The 15,678-nt window shown below is 49.6% G+C and overlaps 1 protein-coding gene across 1 annotated transcript in view; it reads left to right on the plus strand.

Moving 5' to 3' along the window:
* Positions 1–15,678, plus strand: part of LOC147666679 (pre-mRNA-splicing factor SYF2-like) — a 182,632-nt gene that overhangs the window by 53,085 nt on the left and 113,869 nt on the right. The gene's annotated exons all lie outside the window — the stretch shown is intronic.

The raw sequence follows: 15,678 nt of genomic DNA on the forward strand, positions 1-15,678 counted from the left end.
ATATCACAAATCATATCCGCGTTGTCGACCTCAGTGAATGTTCCAGCCGCGGTGTATACCTCCTCATAATATCGCGCAAATTCCTGAGCTATTGACTCAGGATCCGACGTAACCGCGGGACCCACGTTCAGTTCCGGTACCAAAGGAGCCCCCAGTCACCCTTTTCCAACCAGGCGATCAACTTCCCGGCTTTATCATCATGCTCATAGATCCTTCTGTGTTGAGGCGTGCTGCGCCTTCGCACCGTCACGTGTCATTGACTTGTATTCGTCCCGGAGCAGCCCGAGGCGATGGCTTGCCTCCGGGTCACTCCCAGAGGAAGCTGCGATTTCCAAGGCCACAAGCTCTGCCTCCACTTTATCCAATTCCTCCCTCCTCTTCTTCTTCTGCCCGGAGACAAGGGAGAAGGCATCCCCTCTTAATACGGTCTTGTACGCTTCCCAGAGGGAACACCTCGATGTGACCGAACCTTCGTTTTCGCGCAAAAAATTATCTGTGACCCGTATGAGTTCCTTTTTCACCACAGGGTCCTTCAGACGCCACGCGCTTATAGGAGCTATTCTACCAACATCGCCCTGCCCCAAACACATCCGAAGCCAGATCGGCGAGTGGTCAGAAACCCCCCTCGCCAGGTGGGCCACTTCTCTGATTAAGGTCGCCTGGGCCGCCGGCAAAAGCACATGGTCAATTCTGGAGAGGGAATGGTGCGCAGCAGAGGCATGTGTATACTCAGTGGCACTCGGATGCCTGAGACGCCAAGCATCTAACAACCCTGACGTAGAAATAAAGTCGGATAGCCACCTACGAGAGGGCAACAGCACACGGGAGGGGCGCCTATCTAATTCACCATCCATGACTGCATTAAAGTCTCCGCCCAGCACCATAACGCCGACGGGCAGTGTGAGAAACATCCGACCTAAGTCACCAAACGTATCAGCCTGCAACGCCGGGGGGACATAAATAGACACAAACGTAATCGTCCTACCCTCCCAGAGACCCGATATGCCTATATAGTGACCACGATTATCAGACCAGGTCGATCGGATCGTAAAGGGAAAGGAGTTCTTCACTAATATGCCCACTCCCCTCGAACCAGAAGTAAAACCAGCATGAGCAACAAGCTTATACCCTCCCCTGTGCAGTGCCATACATCGCTTCCCAATTAGATGCGTTTCCTGCAGCAAAACGACATCCGGCATGTGCCGTCTAATGAGCTTATTCACCATAGTGCGTTTTATCTTATCACCCAACCAATTCACATTCCAGCTGAGGACGGAGAAACCCAGGCCCTGTCTAGTGGAAGCCATGCATCCTTCCAATACAAAACAGGAGATCCGAAGGCGCCCTTAGCAATCCCTGGTCACTTACAACAGTCAAAGCAACACATAAAAATCCCCAACAACCAAACCCCTGGCCCTCCACCCTGCACCCCTGCATGTAGCAAATGCACATCCCCAACTCGCAGTGTGCCTGTCACCCCCACTAACAAGTATCTAAAAGTAGAAAACAGAGGAGGACCTTACAACAGGCCGCCCGCCCCCACCACCCCAAACCAACCGTAGTCCGCCTCCCCCCTCTCCCCCCACCGAAACAATCACTTAAAAAGAGTCTTGAGCAAAAAATTGTCCAGGGGGGGGAGAACGAACAGCCTCGACTAGACCCCCTGCGCCAGTGATAGGATGAGTGCGGCTTACAGTTCCAAGCAGTACGCTATTCTTCGCTGTACGTTCGGGCCTGAGCCCCAGTGTCTGATCCTTCCATTCAGTCCAGCCAGTCCGCGGCCACCTCAGGGTTATCAAAGAACCAAGTCTTTCCATCATGTTCGATCCTCAATCGTGCCGGATACAGCATAGAGTATTTCACATCCCTGTCTCTCAACCGCCGCTTTACGGACCTAAAACCTTGTCGCTGTCTCTGAACCATCTGAGTGAAGTCCAGATAGAACAACAGCGAAGCATTCTCATAGGCCAACGGCCCAGTGGACCTCGTCGATTGCAAAATGTCGTCCCGGGCACGAAAGTTCAGGACCCGGACAATGATGGGACGCGGAGGTGCCCCAACCTTCGGGCGGCCTCCGGGAATCCTGTGTGCCATCTCCACCGTGAAGAAATGACTAAGGCCCTTCGGCTTGAGATGGTTCAGGATAAGATCCTCGACAAAGAGGTCTGGGGACGCCGCTTCGGATTTCTCTGGAACCCCCAAAATGCAGACATTGTTGCGGTGCGCCCGACCCTCATACTCATACAGCTTACTATCGAATTGATGCCGGGCCGCCTTGAGGTCGCGCACTTCCTTCTGGAGCTCAGAGACATCCTCGAGGAGGCTCGTCGTTTTAACCTCCAGGTTTTTGACCTTCTCAGTAGTTGTGGTGAGGTCAGCCCTGAGAAGGCCCACCTCAATTGCGACAGTGTCTAGTTTTGTGTCCATCTTGCCCAAGGAAGATTGGACCCCAGTGATATCGTCCATTAAGTCTTTCATCGTGGGATCGTCACTGACTGAATCCCCTTCGGTACCTCCGGACGGAGGTCGTTTCGCTTTCACCGGGGACCCCTTGAAGGAGCATACTTGTCGATGCGATTCGACTGGACTGGACTTGAGGTCTTCAGCTGAGGCTTCTCAGAGTCTCTCGATGCCATCACGATCGCAAAGGCAGGGGAAACCCACCACTCCTCAGTCGAGTGTAGGCCGTTACTACGACGGTCGACCTCCAAGTCAGGTTGAGAGGCGCGCGTCGTCACAGCCGCGACTCGAATGCGACAAGCAGGATCCGACCGGCCACTTCCGGTCCCTGCAGCCGATGTTGTTGCACTCCGTCCCGGATGGTTCCACACCCGGGTCCCCGGTCTCCGAGACCACAGGTCCCAATTTTCTCGACGACGATATTCGGTCTCCACGGCCACCAAATGAGCCCGAATTTCACCTAGCGACTCAGGTGCTGGTCCCCCACCCAATGGTAGGGACAGGGCTCAGGATAATGTGCCAGATAGTCGGTCAGGATGTGGCGGCGCCGTTGCTCAAGCGGCCATCTTGGTCGCTGGCGCGGCTCCTCCCCTGCATTGCCCATCATTGAGAAAAAACTGTGAAAATATTTTGATGTCTGTCATAACTTTCTACCACTTAAGGTTTCACAATCTACTGAGTAGAAAAAGTAGTAGGAATGGAAGCCAGTGACTTGTCCTTGTGTGTTATTACTTATATTTATTTAAGGTGTTATGGTATTTATTTAACATCACATGGGTTGCTTTGAAGCACTTCATAGTGCTCTGTTAGACTGATATATATTCACTGAAAAACCAAAGGTTACAGGGATGTTATAGTTAGAAATTACCATTTAAAAAACCTTTCAAATTCACTACAAAGACGAAGATTACATGGATATTATAGTTTGGAAATGGAATTTAAAAAAACTACTTAGAAATTCATTGGAAAAAAAACCCAAAGGTTACAGGGACATTATAATAAGGCTCTGGTTTCAATTGTACAAAACCAATGAAATTCAGCATTTATAGTTAGCTGAGCTAACTATAACTTGCGCCCCCCTCAACGTACTGCTTATGACCTCGCATTTTGCATCACTTATGACATGGACTGTGACTTCACTGATGACATCATCCAGTGACTGTGTTTTTTAAAAAAGTCTGAGTGTTAAATATATATACCGAGGTGTATTGGTGAATCAGTGGGTATATGAGGGCCTGTATGAATGATTCAGTGGGTGCGTGACTGACTCTATAAGTGAGTGATTAGGTGTCTCAGTGAATGAATGGGTGAGTGAGTGATTAGATTGTGGGAAAGTTTGTATCAGTCTGTCAGTTGGTGTCTAAGTGGCTGCATGGGTGTATTAGTGGGTATGTGAGTGGCTCTATGGGTGAGTGATTGGTAGGTATGTGAGTGGCTGTATGGGTGAGTGATAGGTTGTCTGATACCTGTATGGCTGTCTGAGTGTCTGTGGGCGAGGGTGTTTGTGACGCCTGTATGGATGAGTGAGTGGGTGAGTCAGTGGCTGTATGGGTTAGTGAGTGCATTTGTGAGGGACTATGTGGGTAGGTGAGTGAGTGTGTATGTCTGTGAGGGTGAGTAATTGGATGTGTCAGTGGTATATGGGTGAGTAACTTGGTATGTGGAAGGCAGTATAGGTGAGTGATGGGGTGTATGAGTGAATGTATGGGTGAGTGAGTGAAAGTGAGAGTGGCTGTATGGGTGAGTGTGTGTGTTCGTATCTGTATGAGTAAGTAAGTGGTGCATGTGTTAATGTATGGGTGAGTAAGTGGCTGTGTGTATGGGTAAGTGAGTGGCTGTGTATATGGGTAAGTGAGTAGGTGTGTGAGTAGCTCTATGGGTGACTCACTTGGTGTGTGATTGACTGTATGGGTGTGAGTGGATATGTCAGTTGCTTTATTAGTGAGTCAGTGAGTGTATTAGTGGCTGTATGAGTAAGTGAGTGGATGTGCGTGTAGATCTATGAATCAGTGAGTGGGTGTGTAAGAACTGGTATGGTTCTGTGAATGGTTGTTTGGATGTGGGTGTATGAAAGGTTCTGTGGGGCTGTGAGTGGGTGAGTCAGTGATTTTGTGGTTCGGTCATTTGAGATTCCATCAGATATGTCACTGACCATGTTATGAGTGATGTAATATTTGAGGTCCAAAAACTGTGTTTTTTTTTTTACAGTGATTCCGCACTTATTTGGTATATACCCCTTGGGAGAGGGAGGTCCCAGGGAGTGTTCTTATTTATGTAATTTGAGGAGGGTGGCGGGCGCGGGCCGCGCTCCCCAGCCCTATTTCGGCCCCAGTGACCACCACCTCCCCGGGGCCAGGCCATTATAGAAAAGGGAGAAGGAGGTCCTCCCTGGGCTTTTTTCAGCCTCGAGACTGCCACCCCCAGAGCATGGCCAAGTATCATAACGGGGATGAGAGGCCCCACAACCCCCTCCTTGGCCAATTTTGACCCCTGGGACTGCCACCTTCTTGGGCCTGGCCATGCCATGAAATGAGAGGGGGCCACATGGCTCCCTTCTTGAAGCCATTAATGGCCCTGGAGACCCCATCCCTCAGGACTGGCTCCAGCTATGTCCTGGTTGTGCCCACCCCTTGACATAGCAGTTTTCCTGCCTGCACTATCTTTGAATCGAGTTGGTGGACATGGAGTGCTTGGGATGGCATTTCTCATTAAGCTTAAACTTGCAGTATCAGCTCTAGGTGTTTTGCCACCAAATATTTTATGACCACTCTCCGCGTCAGTGTCGCAGTCCATGAGAGACATACTAGGACTTGCTACTGACATTTCATTTAGAGTTGCTTACGCTGTTGCTAGCCCTCCTCAGTTAACTTTAAGTTTTTCATGGCTGCTTCTCCCATTGCTTTCTTTAAGGGTTTTCCGAGTCTCCATTCTAAACAGCCCATGATTTTTGAGGTTATTGCTTCTGGATTTAACTCCAGCCATCGAGTCCGACTGTTAGCTTTTTAATGAAATTAAGCTTTTGTCTATGCTAGTAAAGTATAATATGCAGTGACAACAGGAAAAAAAATACTGTTTGGTAACTTCAGTTGCAGACATGCATCGTAAAAGGGGATGTGTCAAACTCAAAGATTTTGTTTACTTCCCTAAAATGAATACAGAATCTCACTGAACCATCTGGTTTTGGTACGAGCACAATGGGTGAATTCCACTTGCTTCTAGATGGTTCTATGATGTCCATCTGCAGCATCTTTTGTATTTACTCCCTTATAATCTGACGGCGGGATTCTGGTATGCGGTATGGTCTTAATCTAATCCGTTTCCCTGGTGGGGTTTTAATAGTGTGTTCAATGAGAGCGGTGCTCCCTGGGGACGTGGAAAAAACAGGGGTTGTAAAATCTTGGTCAGGTCTTCATTTAAGGAACAGGGCAAGTCGGGATCAATACACTGATCGAACAGTGGTATTTGTGGTTCCACACTATTGACGGACACCGGAACCGGTCCCTCCCATTTCTTAAGTAAATTCACATGATATATTTGGGATATTTTTTTGTTGGAATCTATTTCGATGCGATAGGTTACTGGGCTCACCTGTTGGATTACTCCATAGGGTCCTTGCCATTGTCCTAATAGCTTTTGGTCTGATGAGGCCATCATAAGCAATACGAGGTCCCCCACTCGGAAAGACCTATGTTTGTTTCGTGTCGTCTGGTTCGGTTTCCCATTGATCCTGGGCCATATCAAGCAATGTACGGGGCTTGTGCCCATACAATAACTCAAAAGGAGAATACCCGGTTCTTTTCTGTTCCTTACATCTAATGGCAAATAAAGACAAAGGAAGGATATCTTCCCATTTCCGGGCTTCTAAGTCAAACAGCTTTTTCAGGGTGGTCTTAATGGTAGCATTATATCTTTCAACCAGCCCATCAGTTTGTGGACGATAGGCTGCTGTTCTAATTGTTTTACTCCTAACTGTGTACATATGTCTTTCATCATCTTGGAGACAAAGGGGGTCCCTGGATCGTTTAGGATCTCCTTTGGGAAACCCACCCTAGAAAAAACACCGATCATAGCCTTGGTGATGTTGGCTGTGTCAGGTCGGCGCAGTTGTATGGCCTCAGGGAACCAAGTAGCTTAGTCAACTATGACAAGTACATATATGCACCCGCTTCTAGAGGGTAGCAAGGGCCCAATAATATCCATGCCAACGCAACAGAAAGTTTCATCAATGATAGGAAGGGGAAGCAATGGTGCCCTTGGAGGTTGGTAACGGCTGTGCCGTTGACAAATTGGACATTCCCTGCAATATCGTTTAACCTGGTGATATATACCTGGCTAATAACATTTTTTTAAGATGGTTTTCTCTGTTTTGTCTGCCCCAAAATGACCCCTCAAAAGATGACTATGAGCAAGGTACAACACTTTCTCTCGGAACAGCTCTGGAACTAACAACTGTGCTTTCAGGTCAGGATTACCTTTTCTGTACAATAGACCATTTTTAGTAAAGCAATAAGGACCTACATGTAGTGGGTCTTCATCCTCAAGTGCCTTTCCTGAAGGACGGGGTCCTCTCGCTGTGCAGCGTGGAAGTTTCTGTCTGTCTCCCATGGGTTTTCCGAGGAATGATGGGCATCACCATGGGGTCTCTCGCTTTCTCGGCTCTTCTCTGTCTTCAACTTTTCCGGGGTTTGGACGGTGGCCATTCCCGTTCTGCATCTTTGGAGTAAGGGGCGGAAGCTAACCACTCATCTTCAGCTAAAGAGGAATCTTGTAACAACTGAGGTAGTTTAGAATAATCATTTCCTAGAATAGCTTATCCGGGTAATCTGGGTATCAGTCCCTTGGTTAAGGATGTCCCCGAATCCTGGGAATGTTGTATCAGCAACCTAGCAGTGGGGTATGGTTTGGTGTCACCATGTACACATTTAATAGCCACCATTCCTTCTATGGGACCTATGCTGCTCCCAAGGTCTTGGGGTCTGACTACACTGTGCAAGCATCCAGTGTCAGCTAAAGCAGTAACAGGTTGTCCATTCACAGAGACTGTACACCTATATGGGGGTGACTTCTTTTTTGTGGGAGAGCAGTAGTAATTGCGGGCCATCCCTATATCCATGGGTTCCCCTTTTTTGTGGACAAAACCATGCTATATTCCCCATCCCACCACATTGAAAACACTGCGGTCCTGTCGCAGGTGGTCGAATAAACGGGATACTAGTCAGAGGGGCACTGGGAACGAGAGCAAGAGGTTCAAGCTTCTTGGCTAATGGGGGTCTGGACGGCCAATGGGGTGCATGTCCCCCTGTCTTCCCCGTGACTTCTTCCCTTCCCTTTTGGAAGTCCTGTGCCCTATTATATGCACTGGCTATCTCCACTGCTGTTTCTAGGGTGAGGTTAGCTTGCTTTCGGACCCAGCGTTGAAGGGGTAGATGAAGGGATGTTAGATACTACTCTAGGTAAATTTTAGCCATGATCCCGTCTTTGTCAGTGGTTGCGGGTTTTAGCCAACGATCCGCCATATCCTTTACCCTGAAGTATAGTGCGCGATGGGTTTCTGAGGTCCCTCCTTCATTTGTCTTAGCTTTACTCTATGTCTCATCATCTTTTCCCAGCCTCTGCAGGATGCATTTTTTTATCTCTGCATACGGGACTGCTCCTTGAAGGGTAGCTGCCTGGTAGGCTGCTTGTAAATCTCCAGACAAAAGAGGTCCCAGATATTGGCTCCATTTGTCTGCGGGCCAAGATGCAGCATTTGCCATTCGCTCAAAGAGTTGCTAAAAAAAAATCGGGGTCCTCCCCAGCTACATATCGCTGCAGCACTACAGACGGCAAGGTGGTAGGGCCTCTTTGTTGACCCAGGGCTTCAGTGAGTTTATCCATGGCGTCTCCGTGGGTCTGACCTTGTCCGGCTAGTACTTGCTGTAACTTGCCTCTATCTTCTTCTACAACGGTCAAAAAACGTTCCATGACTTTACCCAGGTGTTCTTGGTTTTCGGCCATTTTCGCTAGGGCATCCTCCATTTTGCCTTTCAATCCCACTTCTGACACCACTTGTGGGAGGGAAGGTTTGATAAACAGGCGTGGAGGCCTAAGTAGTGGTTTAACAGTAAGTGGTTTATTGATAATAGGAGGGGTTGCAAATTGGTTGGATGAATGCCCTTTTGTGTTCTTCCTCTCTCTTCTGACGACTCCTGTGATGAGCTGGAGGGGGTTGATATGGGCAAAGGTGTTGTCTTGCTCTCTGGATCCTCTTGACCGTGGTGGTCTCCCCGGAGGCTCATAGGAGGATAAAAGAAACAAATAGTGGAGCTGTAAGAATGATGTTTTAATATTAGAGGTGGTTGGTCTCCCTTCACCACACCTTTGTGCTCTGTCTGGGTCGTTTGTGCCAAGTCTGGAAAGATTGTAATTACATGAGCCCAAAACGAGTTCAGGATGAGAGGGAAAGGGGGGGGGGAGGGGGTTGTAGGTTTTAAGTGCCTAAGAGAAGTAACAAAAAGGTGCACAAGGATGTAGATGATGTCGACGTAAAGTAGTATTCAAATCATACACTGTCATATAGTTCAACAAGGGGTCACAATAGCAGTTAATGTTCTCGTGTTCACGAGTTCCCCCCCTTTGTACTCCCTCCCGCTTCTCCCCCCCCCACCCCCAGTAACCCCGAGCCGTTAGTACTCACCGGCTCTGCCGTAACTCTCCTGAGTTAATGCCGCTCCCTAACATCCTCCGGACACCACCAGTCCTCGTACCAGCTTTCTTCTCCTTCCTCTGGGTTCCCTGGTGTTCTGGCGTTCGATAAGTCGGGTCCCGCGTCTTCCTCCTCGGGTCCCGCGTCTTCCTCCTCGGGTCCCGCGTCTTCCTCCTCGGGTCCCGCGTCTTCCTCCTCGGGTCCCGCGTCTTCCTCCTCGGGTCCCGCGTCTTCCTCCTCGGGTCCCGCGTCTTCCTCCTCGGGTCCTGCGTCTTCCTCCTCGGGTCCCGCGTCCTCCTCCTCGGGTTCCACGTCCTCCTCCTCGGGTCCCGCGTCTTCTCTGTTTTCCTCGGGTCCCGCGTCTTCTCTGTTTTCCTCGGGTCCCGCGTCTTCTCTGTTTTCCTCGGGTCCCGCGTCTTCTCTGTTTTCCTCGGGTCCCGCGTCTTCTCTGTTTTCCTCGGGTCCCGCGTCTTCTCTGTTTTCCTCGGGTCCCGCGTCTTCTCTGTTTTCCTCGGGTCCCGCGTCTTCTCTGTTTTCCTCGGGTCCCGCGTCTTCTCTGTTTTCCTCGGGTCCCGCGTCTTCTCTGTTTTCCTCGGGTCCCGCGTCTTCTCTGTTTTCCTTGGGTCCCGCGTCTTCTCTGTTTTCCTCGGGTCCCGCGTCTTCTCTGTTTTCCTCGGGTCCCGCGTCTTCTCTGTTTTCCTCGGGTCCCGCGTCTTCTCCGTTTCCCTCGGGTCCCGCGTCTTCTCCGTTTCCCTCTCCGCTTCGGCGTTCTCCTAATGCTTTCGCACCAACGGTCTCTGCACCTCCCCTTTGAACCTGTCCGATTTTCAGTGGTTCGTGTCTTTCTCTTCCGGTTTGCGTGGGCGTTACTTCCGGGTCAGGCATGTTGTCGTATTCCTGTGGAAACATAGCAGAGGAGCATGGAGTTGGTAGTTCGGTGCGGCATCGCTGAGATGGCATACAGGATTGTTGGAACCTACCTGGCGTTAGACCGGTAAGTCTCTCTTCCTTCACAGAGTCCTTCTCACATCCCCTTTCCCTTGCTGTCCTTCTTATAGGGTTTGGACTTTGGAGATATCTACACGGGTAATCCGCATTCCCTTGTTCTTTCCCTTTTCTATGTCTAGTATGGAATCTATAGGGCTGTTGGGAGAGAAACCACCTCAGTACCCTCTCATTGTGACCCCTATTCCTTGCTAACCATTCTAGTGGTGCGTGATCAGTGAAAAGGGTGAATTCTCTTCCATCCAAGTAATACCGTAAGGTCTCTATAGCCCATTTGATAGCGATGGCCTCTTTCTCAATGGTGGCATAATTCCTCTCTCGGGGAAAGAGTTTACAACTAATATAAATAATTGGTTTTTCCCCTTGTGGTGTTTCTTGGGATAAAACAGCTCCTGGACCCTGGTCTGAGGCGTCTGTTTGCAAAATAAAGGGACAGGAATAATCAGGGCTGATCAGGACAGAATCAGAAGTTAGATATTTCTTTAAGGACTCAAAGGAGTGCAACACTTCGGTAGGAGGAGATTGTAAGATCTCTTCTGTTCTGCTATTTTTCTGCAGAAGATCAGTTAATGGGGCTGCCATTTGCGAAAACCTAGGGATATACCTTCTATAGTATCCCAACAACTCCAGGAAAGCTCTTAAATCCTTTTTGGTTCTGGGTAAAGGTATCTGTGAAATGGCCGATAATTTGGACGTCTGTGGTCTTATGACTCCTTCTCCTAATAGGTATCCTAAGTACCTAACCGTCTGAGTAGCCAAATGACTCTTAGCTGGATTTATTCTCAACCCATGTGACCCTAAAGTTTGAATGAATTGTGAGAGCTGTGACAGATGTTGTTCCCATGCATCGCTATATATCACAATATCATCGATATATGCTCCAAAATATGTTTCATGCGGTCTCAATATCATGTTCATGGCTCTTTGAAATGTTGCCGGCGCCCCATGTAAGCCAAAGGGTAACATTTTAAAATGGTATAAGCCATCAGGGGTTGAGAAGGCCGTCTTTTCTCTGTCTTCTTTTTTTAGAGGTACCTGCCAGTACCATTTACATAAATCCAGGGTACTAATATATTTTGCTCTCCCTAATCTTTACACCATTTCATCCAATCGTAAAAGGGGATGTGTCAAACTCAAAGATTTTGTTTACTTCCCTAAAATGAATACAGAATCTCACTGAACCATCTGGTTTTGGTACGAGCACAATGGGTGAATTCCACTTGCTTCTAGATGGTTCTATGATGTCCATCTGCAGCATCTTTTGTATTTACTCCCTTATAATCTGACGGCGGGATTCTGGTATGCGGTATGGTCTTAATCTAATCCGTTTCCCTGGTGGGGTTTTAATAGTGTGTTCAATGAGAGCGGTGCTCCCTGGGGACGTGGAAAAAACAGGGGTTGTAAAATCTTGGTCAGGTCTTCATTTAAGGAACAGGGCAAGTCGGGATCAATACACTGATCGAACAGTGGTATTTGTGGTTCCACACTATTGACGGACACCGGAACCGGTCCCTCCCATTTCTTAAGTAAATTCACATGATATATTTGGGATATTTTTTTGTTGGAATCTATTTCGATGCGATAGGTTACTGGGCTCACCTGTTGGATTACTCCATAGGGTCCTTGCCATTGTCCTAATAGCTTTTGGTCTGATGAGGCCATCATAAGCAATACGAGGTCCCCCACTTGGAAAGACCTATGTTTGTTTCGTGTCGTCTGGTTCGGTTTCCCATTGATCCTGGGCCATATCAAGCAATGTACGGGGCTTGTGCCCATACAATAACTCAAAAGGAGAATACCCGGTACTTTTCTGTTCCTTACATCTAATGGCAAATAAAGCCAAAGGAAGGATATCTTCCCATTTCCGGGCTTCTAAGTCAAACAGCTTTTTCAGGGTGGTCTTAATGGTAGCATTATATCTTTCAACCAGCCCATCAGTTTGTGGACGATAGGCTGCTGTTCTAATTGTTTTACTCCTAACTGTGTACATATGTCTTTCATCATCTTGGAGACAAAGGGGGTCCCCGGATCGGTTAGGATCTCCTTTGGGAAACCCACCCTAGAAAAAAACACCGATCATAGCCTTGGTGATGTTGGCTGTGTCAGGTCGGCGCAGTTGTATGGCCTCAGGGAACCAAGTAGCTTAGTCAACTATGACAAGTACATATATGCACCCGCTTCTAGAGGGTAGCAAGGGCCCAATAATATCCATGCCAACGCAACAGAAAGTTTCATCAATGATAGGAAGGGGAAGCAATGGTGCCCTTGGAGGTTGGTAACGGCTGTGCCGTTGACAAATTGGACATTCCCTGCAATATCGTTTAACCTGGTGATATATACCTGGCCAATAACATTTTTTTAAGATGGATTTCTCTGTTTTGTCTGCCCCAAAATGACCCCTCAAAAGATGACTATGAGCAAGATACAACACTTTCTCTCGGAACAGCTCTGGAACTAACAACTGTGCTTTCAGGTCAGGATTACCTTTTCTGTACAATAGACCATTTTTAGTAAAGCAATAAGGACCTACATGTAGTGGGTCTTCATCCTCAAGTGCCTTTCCTGAAGGACGGGGTCCTCTCGCTGTGCAGCGTGGAAGTTTCTGTCTGTCTCCCATGGGTTTTCCGAGGAATGATCGGCATCACCATGGGGGTCTCTCCCTTTCTCGGCTCTTCTCTGTCTTCAACTTTTCCGGGGTTTGGACGGTGGCCATTCCCGTTCTGCATCTTTGGAGTAAGGGGCGGAAGCTAACCACTCATCTTCAGCTAAAGAGGAATCTTGTAACAACTGAGGTAGTTTAGAATAATCATTTCCTAGAATAGCTTATCCGGGTAATCTGGGTATCAGTCCCTTGGTTAAGGATGTCCCCGAATCCTGGGAATGTTGTATCAGCAACCTAGCAGTGGGGTATGGTTTGGTGTCACCATGTACACATTTAATAGCCACCATTCCTTCTATGGGACCTATGCTGCTCCCAAGGTCTTGGGGTCTGACTACACTGTGCAAGCATCCAGTGTCAGCTAAAGCAGTAACAGGTTGTCCATTCACAGAGACTGTACACCGATATGGGGGTAACTTCTTTTTTGTGGGAGAGCAGTAGTAATTGCGGGCCATCCCTCTATCCATGGGTTCCTCTTTTTTGTGGACAAAACCATGCTATATTCCCCATCCCACCACATTGAAAACACTGCGGTCCTGTCGCAGGTGGTCGAACAAACGAGATACTAGTCAGAGGGGCACTGGGAACGAGAGCAAGAGGTTCAAGCTTCTTGGCTAATGGGGGTCTGGACGGCCAATGGGGTGCATGTCCCCCTGTCTTCCCCGTGACTTCTTCCCTTCCCTTTTGGAAGTCCTGTGCCCTATTATATGCACTGGCTATCTCCACTGCTGTTTCTAGGGTGAGGTTAGCTTGCTTTCGGACCCAGCGTTGAAGGGGCAGATGATGGGATGTTAGATACTACTCTAGGTACATTTTAGCCATGATCCCGTCTTTGTCAGTGGTTGCGGGTTTTAGCCAACGATCCGCCATATCCTTTACCCTGAAGTATAATGCGCGATGGGTTTCTGAGGTCCCTCCTTCATTTTTCTTAGCTTTACTCTATATGTCTCATCATCTTTTCCCAGCCTCTGCAGGATGCATTTTTTTATCTCTGCATAGGGGACTGCTCCTTGAAGGGTAGCTGCCTGGTAGGCTGCTTGTAAATCTCCAGACAAAAGAGGTCCCAGAAATTGGCTCCATTTGTCTGCGGGCCAAGATGCAGCATTTGCCATTCGCTCAAAGAGTTGCTAAAAAAAAAATCGGGGTCCTCCCCAGCTACATATCGCTGCAGCACTACAGACGGCAAGGTGGTAGGGCCTCTTTGTTGACCCAGGGCTTCAGTGAGTTTATCCATGGCGTCTCCGTGGGTCTGACCTTGTCCGGCTAGTACTTGCTGTAACTTGCCTCTATCTTCTTCTACAACGGTCAAAAAACGTTCCATGACTTTACCCAGGTGTTCTTGGTTTTCGGCCATTTTCGCTAGGGCAGCCTCCATTTTGCCTTTCAATCCCACTTCTGACACCACTTGTGGGAGGGAAGGTTTGATAAACAGGCGTGGAGGCCTAAGTAGTGGTTTAACAGTAAGTGGTTTATTGATAATAGGAGGAGTTGCAAATTGGTTGGATGAATGTCCTTTTGTGTTCTTCCTCTCTCTTCTGACGACTCCTGTGATGAGCTGGAGGGGGTTGATATGGGCAAAGGTGTTGTCTTGCTCTCTGGATCCTCTTGACCGTGGTGGTCTCCCCGGAGGCTCATAGGAGGAGAAAATAAACATAGTGGAGCTGTAAGAATGATGTTTTAATATTAGGGGTGGTTGGTCTCCCTTCACCACACCTTTGTGCTCTGTCTGGGTCGTTTGTGCCAAGTCTGGAAAGATTGTAATTCCATGAGCCCAAAACGAGTTCAGGATGAGAGAGAAAGGGGGGGGGGGGAGGGAGGGGGTTGTCGGTTTTAAGTGCCTAAGAGAAGTAACAAAAAGGTGCACAAGGATGTAGATGATGTCGACGTAAAGTAGTATTCAAATCATACACTGTCATATAGTTCAACAAGGGGTCACAATAGCAGTTAATGTTCTCGTGTTCACGAGTCCCCCCCCCTTTGTACTCCCTCCCGCTTCTCCCCCCCCCCCCCCCCCAGTAACCCCGAGCCGTTAGTACTTACCGGCTCTGCCGTAACTCTCCTGAGTTAATGCCGCTCCCTAACATCCTCCGGACACCACCAGTCCTCGTACCAGCTTTCTTCTCCTTCCTCTGGGTTCCCTGGTGTTCTGGCGTTCGATAAGTCGGGTCCCGCGTCTTCCTCCTCTGGTCCCGCGTCTTCCTCCTCCTCGGGTCCCGCGTCTTCCTCCTCCTCGGGTCCCGCGTCTTCCTCCTCCTCGGGTCCCGCGTCTTCCTCCTCGGGTCCCGCGTCCTCCTCCTCGGGTCCCGCGTCTTCCTCCTCGGGTCCCGCGTCTTCCTCCTCGGGTCCCGCGTCCTCCTCCTCGGGTCCCGCGTCCTCCTCCTCGGGTGTCGCGTCCTCCTCCTCGGGTCCCGCGTCCTCCTCCTCTGGTCCCGCGTCTTCCTCCTCGGGTGCCGTGTCTTCCTCCTCGGGTCCCGCGTCTTCCTCCTCGGGTCCCGCGTCTTCCTCCTCGGGTCCCGCGTCTTCCTCCTCGGGTCCCGCGTCTTCCTCCTCGGGTCCCGCGTCCTCCTCCTCGGGTCCCGCGTCTTCCTCCTCGGGTCCCGCGTCTTTCTCCTCGGGTCCCGCGTCTTCCTCCTCGGGTCCCGCGTCTTCCTCCTCGGGTCCCGCGTCTTCCTCCTCGGGTCCCGCGTCTTCCTCCTCGGGTCCCGCGTCTTCCTCCTCGGGTCGCGCGTCTTCCTCCTCGGGTCGCGCGTCTTCCTCCTCGGGTCGCGCGTCTTCCTCCTCGGGTCGCGCGTCTTCCTCCTCGGGTCGCGCGTCTTCCTCCTCGGGTCGCGCGTCTTCCTCCTCGGGTCGCGCGTCTTCCTCCTCGGGT

Source organism: Lissotriton vulgaris, unplaced genomic scaffold (assembly GCF_964263255.1).
Source record: "Lissotriton vulgaris unplaced genomic scaffold, aLisVul1.2 SCAFFOLD_1297, whole genome shotgun sequence".
Classification (NCBI taxonomy): domain Eukaryota; kingdom Metazoa; phylum Chordata; class Amphibia; order Caudata; family Salamandridae; genus Lissotriton; species Lissotriton vulgaris.